Genomic DNA, 12,004 nt, shown 5'->3' on the forward strand with positions numbered 1-12,004 from the left:
CTTCCATTTTCAACCAAATCTTCCCACATTGGCCCGTAATTTTTATTTTGTGGAAGTTGTTCGTGGGTCTACTAAAGCTCCGGTGCTAGGTGTAGGTGAACACATATGCAGTTTTTCTTTGAATAACAACGAGCACCGTACCTACCGATGCACAGTTGCACACCAACCAAGATCACACATATGCTGATATGCACATATGCATGTATCCATCCACCCATGGACGGGTAGCTATGCATGTGCGCATGCACGTCCCCAACTCCGCGAGGCCTCCACCTCCATGAAACTACTCTGAACGGTCCTAACAACACCCCTCGAACACGCCCCGTTTTCAAAAAAATACTCTTGGCTTTGCCCTATACGTGTATTGTACCTATCATGGCTTTGTAGTTGTATAATATTTTTAATAATATTTGATCCATCTCCTCCTGTATCGTCAAAAGCTATCATCTCCTTCTGTATCGCCAAAGCTAGATCCGACGCACCAGGGCACGTGATGAACTTGCTTAACTTCTATATTATCATTCTGAAAATTTTGTTTGATTTGGCATGCAGCGATGAGTACTGGATCACAGCCTTCATTAAAGAACGATGAGAACCGTGCACCTTCTGGTACTTTCTTCACTTCATGGACCACTCAAGTATTTTATTCTTGATGTTTTAAATAGATAATGGTTTACATACTGATACAATCATAATTATGAATGTTTGTTCACAAGCGTTGATAGGCATTTGTCAATAGAATCACTAGACACATTGAGCGGGTGGCATGATTGCTTCGCTTGTTCACCGAGCTGGGGAATTATATTCCTTTTTATTCGTTCTGCTAGCCTTTGCCGAGCTGTACCGCTAGGTGCCGGAGCAGCCGGAGTGGCTGCGGCTGTCTTCTTTCGTTGCTGAAGAGGCGGAGCAGCCGGAGGCGGACTGCTACGATGCGTCGGAGCAGCCAGAGTGGCGGCGTCTGTGTTCTTCCGTCGCTTATGAGGCGGCAAAGGAGGAGGCGGGCTGCTCGGACGCGCCGGAGCAGGCGGAGAATGAGGCGGAGTACTTCCGCCCTCACGCGCGGGAGCAGGAGGCGGGCTGCTCGGACGTGTGGGAGCAGGCGGAGTACTGCCGCCCTCACGCGCCGGAGTAGGAGGCAGAGTGCCCTGATCACTCGCCGGACGAGGAGGAGGAGGCGGAGGAGGCGGAGTGCCCAGCTGACTAGCAGGAGCTGTGAAGTTAAGAAGCTTGATGTGCTCCTTCCGCCATAGACATGGAGTATGCATAGCAAGACCCAGCTGATTCTCCCCATCACCTATAGGGTGGTCAAGCTGGAGCTCCTCAAATACCTCCGTTATTTCGTCCACCATCACAACAGCATAGCCTTGTGGAATCGGACTGCAGTGAAAAGTTGCTCCGGGTGAAGGAGGGAACACAGAGCCGTTAGCCGCGTTGACTTTGAGTTGAAGTCATTGCATCATAAGGTGGCACTGGTGTGAATCCGTGATAAAATCCACGGGGTAGCTAGGACCCATCAAGTTAGGCTGCTGAACGAGCTCGGTGGAAGGCATGCTGCTTCTCCGCTGAGATGGCGGGGTAGCTTCTGGGGCAGGATCTTACAGCTGCTGGTTCTCAACATCTCGTTCCTCTACCTTTCTTACCCTTGCCTTAAGCTCCTACAGTTTGCTCTGCTCCAGTTTCCTCCTCCTCTCTTGGATTTTGTAACCGCCTGCGTCAGGAAACCCATCCTTCAACGGAATAGAGCTTGGCATGCCTCGTGTTCGTCCAGGGTGCTCAGGATTCCCGAGGGCCCTTGTGAGCTCGTCGTTCTCTCTATTGAGAACGAACTTCCCTTCTGGCACTTCGTCGATTGCTTTCCGAAGCTTCGTGACGGGTGTTTCATGTTGCTCGTTCGTCCAGCAACACTTCCCTATTTCAGGGTCCAATGTTCCGCCAGCCCCGAAGAACCAGGTCCTACAACGGTCTGGCCAGTGCAATGTCTCTAGTTCGACCCCTTTAGCAGCAGGTCCTGCTCAGCCTTGTCCCACAACGACCGGGCTTTGATGTAGCCACCTGACCCCATGCGATGGTGATGCACCTTCTTTGCAGCATTTATCTTGTTAGTCGCTGACATCTTCTTACTCCTCTCTGATGTCTTGTTGGCCACAAATGTGGGCCAGTGATCTCTTATCTTCTTAAATCGTCCGGTGAATTCTGGAGTCTTGTCTTGGTCGACATACGTTGTTTTCAACTCATTCTTCCACCTCCTGAATATATCTGCCATCTTCTTCAGAGCACATGACTTGATCAATGGCTCTATCACTGGATTCTCCGGATCCTCCTCTTGCGGTAGGGTGAAATTTACCTTCAGCGCTTTCCAAAGATCTTCTTTCTGTTTATCTTCGACAAAAAAAACTTGAAGCTCTTCCTTCTTAGGTTCATTCCATAGCTCGATGCTGATCGGGATCATGTCCCTAACAAGAACCCCGCACTGAGCAGAAAATTCTTCCTTGGTCCGGAAGGGTTTAATCGGTTGGCCATCGTGTGTGATTTCTATGATCGTGAATATTTCATTTGGGCACAACTTTTTCTTCGGGCCTCGTTTCTTTACTGAAGTATTGCTTGATCCGGAGGGCTATATAAAAGAAGAAAGAAGAGTTAATATATGTACACACCAAAATAACTAATGCATCGATTAGCTAGTCAACACAGGCTTAATTAATATATATACCTGGCCGGACTATGTTCAGTCACCGGAGCCGTCATCACGGTCTCCTTCTTGCACCAGCATTCGGTCACCGGAGCCATCATAATCACGTCCTTCCTCCTCCGTTGTTCGATAACCATAGCCCGCTTCACTCTCTCCTTCCAGACCATCGGTTCCGTTGAGATACGACATGACATCACATCCGTTTGCGATTATGTCTCCCAACACCTGTTCTTCTTCCTCGTCTTGTCCGTGCTCCATAGTTTCTGCAAATATTACAACATGGCAATTATTATACAAACATGAAAGATGGATATATTAGTGGAAAACTTATACCTAGCTATAGCTAATTACAACAAGGAATTATATTAATTAGTGGCCTCGACGCTTCTCTAGGGTTTGGGGTGGCCTCGGCAACGCTTCAAGGGTTTGGGGTGGCCTCGACGACAATGCTCTTTTAACATGGTAAATTTGGGTGGCCTCTGCAGCGCTTCTAGGGTCTAGTGTCAAAGGATCCAACAAAACCATGTCTTAATCATTAGGCAAAAGTAACAGGAGCATGATGGTACGAAGCTCTCCAAAGTTATTTTGGAACGGAATCCCAGATAGGATAATGCGCTTTTTGGTACAAAGTACAGCAAGAGCCTTCCGAATATCACTATTTGGAAGGCCTTTGCTGAAATTTGAACCAAACGGCGGATTATCCAATCCGGGACTCCGTTCCAGAATAACTTTGGAGAACTTCGTACCCTCATGCCCTGCTTACTTACGGCTAATGATGAAGCCTTGGGTTTCTTCAATACTTTGACACTAGGCAACCTCTCGACCGCTCGGCGATCCTCAATCCCTCGACGACCCCCGACCCTCGAACCCTCGGCCACTCGACGACCCTAGAACCCTCGAACCATCGACCCTAGAACCCTCAACCCTAGAAGCCTCGAACCCTCGACCCTTGATCCCCCGACCCCTCGACGACCCTCGACCCTTGACCCCTGGGCCCCTCGACGACCCTCGAACCCTAGAACCCTCGACCCTCGATGACCCTCGAACCATCGACCCTAGAACCCTTGAACCCTCGACCCTCTACCCTAGAACTCCCGAACCCTTGACCTGAAAGTGCTAGTGATCGACTAGGGGGGGGGGGTGAATAGGCGATTTTTATGAAAGTCTTCAAAACATGAGAGTTTCGAAGACACACAGTAGAAACAACACTATTTGAATGTAGCGGAAGGTAGACTACACTAGACAAGCCATAGTCAAGTATTCAATGAAGTGAAAGCACGAAGACTATTAGCAGCTAGGTAGTAAGGATCAGAGAGGAAGATAGTGCGAAGCCAATCAGGATAAGTAGTCACGCAGTGAAGACAAACAGACAATTGCAAACAGGCAATGACTTCACGAAGAAAAATGGTAAGTAAAGAGAAGTGAGAGATAGAACCAGTGACTTCAGAAGGACAAGGGTATGTTCGACCAGTTCTAGTTGTTGTGACAACTGTACGTCTGGTTAGGGAGGCTGAGATTTAACTTAGAAGAACGCGTCTTCACCTTATTCCCCTTGAGATAAGGACTCTTAGTCCCCACCCAATCACTTTGGTAAGTCTTCAAGGTAGACTCCCGAACCTTCACAGACTTCGTTCACCGGCAATCCACAATGACTCTTGGATGCTCAGAAAGTGACGCCTAACCGGCTGGAGGATTCACAGTCCTCAAGTGAAATAAGTCTTCAGATCACGCGAACAGAAAAACTTAAGTGATGCCAAACACTCTTTGGGGGTGATTTGGGCTTTGTCCTCGCAAGGATTCTCTCTCTCTCAAAGGCTTCGGAGGTGGGTTGCTCTCAAACGACAAAAGATGTATCTAACTCTGAGCAGCCACCAATTTATGGTGTAGGGGGTGGGCTATTTATAGCCACTGGCAACCCAACTTGATTTGTCCAAAATGACCATGTGTCACTAAGGAACTGACACGTGTCGCAACGGTCAGATTTCAAACACATGCGGCAGCTTGACTTGGGCTAGAAGTAAAGCTGACTTATCCGACTCTGGATAAGGTTTGCTCTCATTGTCTTCGCTCGAAGACATAGGATTTGGTTGAGCATCACTTCAGTCACTCTGACTTTGTTCACATGGACCCCACTTAAGAGTGCAGTTGTTCCTATGACTCAACAAAGAAGAAGAGAAACAACGAAACAACTAAGTCTTCGCGCTCCATCGTCTTCAGACATTGTCTTCTCATGTCATAGTCTTAAGCATGATTAGCTTCACAGACCACCATTGTCTTCAATGTCTTCACACATTTTTAGAGGTCATCTCCGGTAGGTAAACCGAATCAATGAGGGACTACTACCTGTGTTATCCTGCAATTCTCACAAACACATTAGTCCCTCAACCAGGTTTGTCGTCAATACTCCAAAACCAACTAGGGGTGGCACTAGATGCACTTACAATCTCCCCCTTTTTGGTGATTGATGACAAACTGGTTGAAGTTTTCAACGGGGATAAAAGTATGTGAAATTGTAAAGGATTGAGGCATTGTCTTCATATGGAAAAAGGCTCCCCCTGAAGATGTGCATATAAATGTTTTGCGTTGGAATGCAAATGCACATGGCAGGTTGTACTTGTGGAGATCCTTCACACCATACGAATACAATACATCATGCATGAAAAGATATACAGGAATAATGACATGCATAATGAAAGATGGATGTCTGCGAAATGACTTCATGCGGGATTTATCATCGCTCATGTGGAATTTATCATTGCATCACATAATAGCAGTAAAAAGTAGTAGAAAACCATTGAGTTTAAGTGTTACAACTCAAATAACCAAATGTATCAAAACGAGAGTTGTAAGCACTAGGAAAAAGTATAGCAACCACCCATATGGACCCGCTTGAAGACTATCAACATATGCTTCTCCCCCTTTTGTCAGTAAGGACCAAAAAGGTTTGAAGACATAGTCGCTACTCGTTCCCATGAGGAGTAGATGAAGCAGCAGGGTGGTCATTGAGGTTTGGTGGTGTAGAAGAACTTGGTGCAGTGTCGAGACGCGCTGAGGTTGGAGGTGGTGAAGTAGCATCATCGGCTTCATCAATAACTCTGGCATGAACAGTGGCTGCGGATGAAGAGTACTCTGAGTCTTCAAGAGATGGGGTTCGACGTAGAACATCATTCCTTGGAGGAGTGGAGTCAAACTTGAATCTTTCGGTGAAGCCATCATCTTAGAGATCAGCTTCAGCACTTAGTAATGTCAAACTCTTCCAAGTCCTCCGACAGGTTTCATGAGCGACAAAGGCGTTCTTGGTGGCAAGATTGCGAATGCGATTTACATCCACCAAGAGACTTTGCATTTGTCGTTTGAGCCAGAAATGATGCTTGTCTTGTTTCTAATGCAGTGCCACAAGAAGCTCTCGGTCATTGAGCACACGGGATCGCTTGCGAGTCCTTGGAGCAATGGTGCTCTCAGTGGCTTCAGTACGTGCATAGTGAGTGTTGCCGGCCAATGGATAGACACGAGAAGCAGCCTGAACACCTTCAACATCTTGAGAGAAACTCTGACGATCGATAGTGTGAAGATATATTGCCTCTTTGGCAGGCTCTTGGTAGATGGCTTCGACTGACATATCAACCTCTGGCAGGAATATAAGATGATTGCGTGCAGAGGGCTGATAGTTAATAGCAGAGTGAAGGTTGATCAGACACATAATCCAAGGAGCATTAAATTTCACACCAAAGATGTTAGAGCCAGAAGCAGCAAACTGTCTAATGAAGAAGTCCCGAGCATTGAAGCTTTTGCCATTCAGAATGTAGAAGACCAATGTCTTCATTGCACCTTCAAGCCTTGCGGAGAAGGAATGCCCTTTGATGGGCCTTAGAGTTCGCCTTATGATATGATAGATGGTGCGAGGCAGATACTCTAGGTCTTCAACAAAGAATTCCTTTGGATATTCAGCGTCAAGTGGCAGTGGCTTCATCATGCTCAGCATTTGGCTCATGTTGGGCTCTGGCTTCTGGAAGATGCTTTCTACTGCATTGCGGTGAAGCTGACAGCCAGGTTCATAGAGTTCACCTGGAGTGGAACGGCCGGTAAGCTCAGTGAGGTCAAAGGCTTTGGCTTCATGATGGACATTTCCTGTCATCCACTCAAGGACCCATGTCTTCGGATCCCTGTTATAGCCTCGAATGTGGAGAGTGGCATAAAACTGGAGCAGAAGCTCTTCATTCCAGTGCTCTTTGTTAGTGATAAACTACAGCAAGCCTGCATCTCGAAAGCAGTCAAGTGCTTTTTCTAGGCGTGGCAGGCCAGCAAAAGCTTCGGAATCCAGACGCATATGAGGAAATACGCGCCCTTGGTTGTACAGAACACAAGAGTAATAGTTGCGTTGCTGATAACTCCATAACCTATCAGATGATATTCTGGACTTGGAGTATGGGTTCTTGGCACTATCAAAGAAGGTGTTGTGTGCAATGAAGCCATTTACATTGAACGATCCTGGTGCAGATGTAGTACCTGGAAACCTTGGAAATCTGGGCTTTGGCTTCTGAACCTGAGGCCTGTGCTCCACATGATAATTGATATGTCTCCAACGTATCTATAATTTATGAAGCATTCATGCTATTTTATTATCTGTTTTGAATGATTACAGGCTTTATTATACACTTTTATATTACTTTTGGGACTAACCTATTAACCGGAGGCCTAGCCCATATTGTTGTTTTATTGCCTCTTTCAGTATTTCGAAGAAAAGGAATATTAAACGTAGTCCAAACGGAATGAAACCTTCGGTAGCGTTATTTTTGGGAAGAATATCATCCTGGAGACTTGGAGTTTACATCATAAGATCCTCAAGGAGGACAGGAGATAGCCCCCCCCCCTACTAGGCACGCCCCCTATCTCGTTGGCCCCTCGAGCACCTCCCGACCGACTTCTTTCGCCTATATAAGCCTACGTACTCTAAAAACATCGAAAAATCAAGATAGATCGGGAGTTCTGCCGCCGCAAGCCTCTGTAGCCACCAAAAACCTCTCGGGAGCCCTTCCCGACACCCTGCCGGAGGGGGGATCCTTCACCAGTGGCCATCTTCATCATCCCGACGCTATCCATGACGAGGAGGGAGTAGTTCATCTTCGAGGCCGAGGGTATGTACCAGTAGCTATGTGGGTTTCGTACCCTACCATAATCTATTCGTATGTTCTCCGCTATTAATGTCTTTGGAGTGACTCTTTGTTGCATATTGAGGGATTGTTATATGATCTATCTATGTTATTATTGTTGAGAGAACTTGCACTAGTGAAAGTATGAACCCTAGGCCTTGTTTCCAATCATTGCAATACCGTTTACGCTCACTTTTATCATTAGTTACCTTGATGTTTTTATAATTTCAGATTACAAATACCTTTATCTACCATCGATATTGCACTTGTATCACCATCTCTTCACCGAACTAGTGCACCTATACAATTTACCATTGTATTGGGTGTGTTGGGGACACAAGAGACTCTTTGTTATTTGGTTGCAGGGTTGTTTGAGAGAGACCATCTTCATCCTACGCCTCCTACGGATTGATAAACCTTAGGTCATCCACTTGAGGGAAATTTGCTACTGTCTTACAAACCTGTGCACTTGCAGGCCCAACAACGTCTACAAGAAGAAGGTTGTGTAGTAGACATCAATAATCAAACTGGGTACCGGGAGCAGGCGGAGGAATCAGAATGGGCCACTTCACAGGAACAAGTTTGCCTTGATAGAATGCATGCTCAATGGTGTGTGGCCTTGGTGGCGGTAACGGAGCAGAGGCATTAGCAGAGGCGTCTTGCTGCACATTGGTTGCAGGTGCATCATTGGCTTCATTCACAGTGTTAACTTGAGGCGCCACATTGGCTTGAGTCATGACAACGTCATTGGCTTCAGTGGCGTTGTTGGTGGCAGCCTCAGTATTCTCAACCTCCACTTGAGTAGATGGAGGGTCGGGCATGGACACATTCTCCTCGAGAACATTTTCTGCTTGATTGGTGGGGGGTGTTGCAACACGTTCTTCTTGTCTTTCATCGGCTGCTGCAGCCAGAATCTCTTCAGAAGCATTAGCTTTGGACACAGGAACCGTCACAGAAGGATTGTCTTCAGGGAATACTTTTTGTGCCACTGAGCTGGATTGGTGGGAACCCTCTTCTGTGATGGTTGTCATGGAGATGGATGGCCTCTGGCCTTTGCGAAGCTGTTGAAACACGGGCGACGCTTTGGGTGATGGTGTGGTTTCCATGTAATTGTCGTCATCGACAATTGGACTGGTACCTTGGGTTGGTGAAGGACGGTGTGTAGTTGGTGAGTCTTGAACTGGGGTAGCTGGTTGGGGGCGATCAGCCCATGAGGCATCCTGTCTGATTGGCGTCAAAGGACGACCAATACTGATGGGTTCGTTGTTCGTGTGAACAGGCGATGATACTGTGGGGCGCTGGATCTGAGGAAGGACTTCATCATCTTCTACATTTTCTTGAGGACCAATGTCTTCAGTCGCGATGGGGTCAATGACTGGAACTTCTTGAGCTTCAGGAGCCTCTGTGGAAGCATGCTCATGAACAATCAAATGCCGCTCTTGATTTTCAGATGGAGGCGGAGCAAAAGCAATGGGCTCAACAACCAGGGGCTCTATGGGAGCGGCCCGATCTCTCTTCTTGGTCTTCCTCTTCTTGAGGGGTGGTGCATCATCAGTGGTGTTCTTGGTTTTACGCTTTCTGTCTTGGGCTTCAGCTGCTTTGGTTTTCTCCTGTTCTGAAGCTGATGTGGGGACCTTAGGCTTCGAGCCTGTCATGCTGGCGGGGAAGACAATGCGAGGTTCTTCCCGCCATGGAGCTTCAGTTGGGGCCACAACAGACTTCTTCTTGGCAGCCATCTTGGGGTCAATGCCTGGACGCCCAAGAGCCTTGCGCTTTTCAGCTTCATTGTACGCTTGAACACAGTTGGCAGCAAGATTCTTCATACGTTCTCTTGAGCCTTTGGCTTCTTCATGCTTCTTGTGAAACGCTTCCTTGAGGTCATTCAGCATGAGCTTGAATTTCTGAACATCAGCCACACTGAGCTTGGCCACATGCTTCTTGAACTGCTCTTTCTCAAAATCAATTTTGTTTTTGAGTTCGACGATCTTCTGAGCTAGAGCCAGCTCAGGAGCAATGGTGCCTTGGAATGCGACGCTGATGCCAATCGGAAGCTGAAGATCATCAAAGCTGAGATCTGGGTTGTCAAACAACTCATCAATAAAGTTGTCCAGTATGGTTACGTCGAAGAGGGGCAGATCATTGAAGATCTCCGCCTCTTGCTTGCTCTTTATCAGCTGTTCAAGAGCGTCCTCACCAAACTTGTCATCAAACGACAAATCAATAGCTTCAGATTCGTTCCTTAGAATGGCAGCTGGTGTCAGTGCTTGACTTGTCCTCTGAGCAGTTCTCTTCTGAGGCTTCTAGGTACGTTTGGAGACACGAGATTGATCTTCAGAGGTGTTACTTGGAGCAGGAGGGGAAGTTGCCAATGGCTTCACTCACGAAGCTTTTGGTGCAGCAGTGGGTTTGGAAGACTTAGCTTTCTTCTGCTTCTGCGGCTTAGGAGGAGGAGCTGGTGCATCATCGGTGTCAGCATCATCATCAGTATGATCCACATTCGCACCTTCAATTGTGATGTGCGCGAGGAGGCCTTCGAAGTTGTAGAAGGGGCCAATCCTATTTTCATTGGCTTCACAGGTGCCATCTTCCCGTGGAGAGGACGGACCAGGGTTGAAGTCAAGTCCGAATGCTTTCTTGTTCTTCACAGCAGAATCTTTTGTGAACTGATAGTTGCGCTTGAAGAGATGGTATTCGCGACACCACGACAGAGAAGAGGGGTCAGCATTCTCTGGCTCTGGTCCGCGAACCATGCATGGATAGAAGCCTTGCTCAATAGCTTTAGTTTGGGTTCTGGGTTGAAGCATTTTGTACAATATATCTCCCCAGGGTAGCTTGATGGCATTTTTCTTAGCATACTCTTCAGTGACAAACTGGTACTTGAACCATTCCTCAGCCCAGTATCTTCGAATCCATTGAATGTGACTCTTGCGTCTAGTATAGCTCTCCTCTGGGTCTGTTTTGTACATCTCATGTAATTCTGGAGGCGAATCCTTGGAAGTGTTGCCACGATGCTTTCTGCCACCCTTTCTTGCTGGTTTCTCAGTAGCCATGAAGCTTAACCTGAAAGGCTTCAGAACTTGCAAAGACTTCTTGCGGCTAGTCAGACAAGAACTTGCTTCGGGAGAATTTATGTGACTATGTAAGAACACTGTAAATGAATGCAGACTATGAGAACCAAGGGATTCTCCCACGCACATGTACCTGTGACAGCATTAGAGATGCGAGGGAAGGGGAAGAGGTCATATGCATTCTCACAAGATTTTGAAGATAAATCAGTTTGAAGACATTGACCTCATATCGCGAAGACATTCACTTATTTGATGAGAGTTGGTTCCAGATTTGTACAAATCCAAGAATAAGTACAAGTGAGGAATCTAATTTGTAGTGAAGCATAAGTGAACAGACTACGCACAATATGAGATGCAGAAAGAGACTGGAGATGTAGAAACTACTTTTGGTAAGGAAGGATGAATCTATCAGATCAAAAAGACAGTAAAAAGTGAGTTTTAATTACCATAATAAGAACTGCTAGACGGAGGGGAGTTGAGGCCAAGCAGTTTAATCTCCCGTGCCCTAACTTGGCGACGAGAGACAGCTACGGCGGCGACAGAGAAGATGAGGTCCGCGGCTGGCGTGAGGACGGCGTCGGAGAAGTCGCGGCAGCTAAGCGCTTCGTCGCCGGCGTCATCGACAGCTAGCGGTGGCGCTAGGGTTTTCGGGAGGTGGCGAGGTGGAAGAAGAATTTTTGACCGTGATGGGATGTGTATTTATAAGGAAAGGGACAACACAGCGTAATTACATAGGTGCCCCTGGCGATTCACATTTGAAGGACATGTGGCGAGCATGCAACTCCTTGGTAGTTGTTCCATGTTCCCACGCACGCCTAGATTGTCAGGGGGGGTCATTCCGAATTCTTTGGATTTGCGGTAATAAAGATAGAGCATTTAAAAACAGACATTAATGTTTGTCAGATTGACTTCAGCTGACAAGGTTCAGTGAAGACAATCGACAGTTTTCAATAGAGTGCATATGATTTGGACAGATAGAGTTGAGGTAGAAGCATAGATAGGTTAGGGCCCGATCACATTAACTTAGATCAAAAGATTCAGCGCAAAACTATAGCTATAAGTGAATGTTGTAGAGGACAGAACAAAAGTATACTGCT

At 46.9% G+C, this 12,004-nt stretch overlaps 1 long non-coding RNA gene across 1 annotated transcript in view; it reads left to right on the forward strand.

Moving 5' to 3' along the window:
* The window catches only part of LOC119337118, a 1,484-nt gene extending 875 nt beyond the window's left edge, over positions 1-609 (forward strand). The window contains exon 3 of the long non-coding RNA XR_005163040.1: positions 553-609. This is a non-coding gene — a long non-coding RNA (uncharacterized LOC119337118). The remainder of the gene's footprint in view (positions 1-552) is intronic.
* Positions 610-12,004: the final 11,395 nt, after the last annotated feature.

The sequence above is a fragment of the Triticum dicoccoides genome, chromosome 7B (genome assembly GCF_002162155.2).
Source record: "Triticum dicoccoides isolate Atlit2015 ecotype Zavitan chromosome 7B, WEW_v2.0, whole genome shotgun sequence".
Taxonomy (NCBI): domain Eukaryota; kingdom Viridiplantae; phylum Streptophyta; class Magnoliopsida; order Poales; family Poaceae; genus Triticum; species Triticum dicoccoides.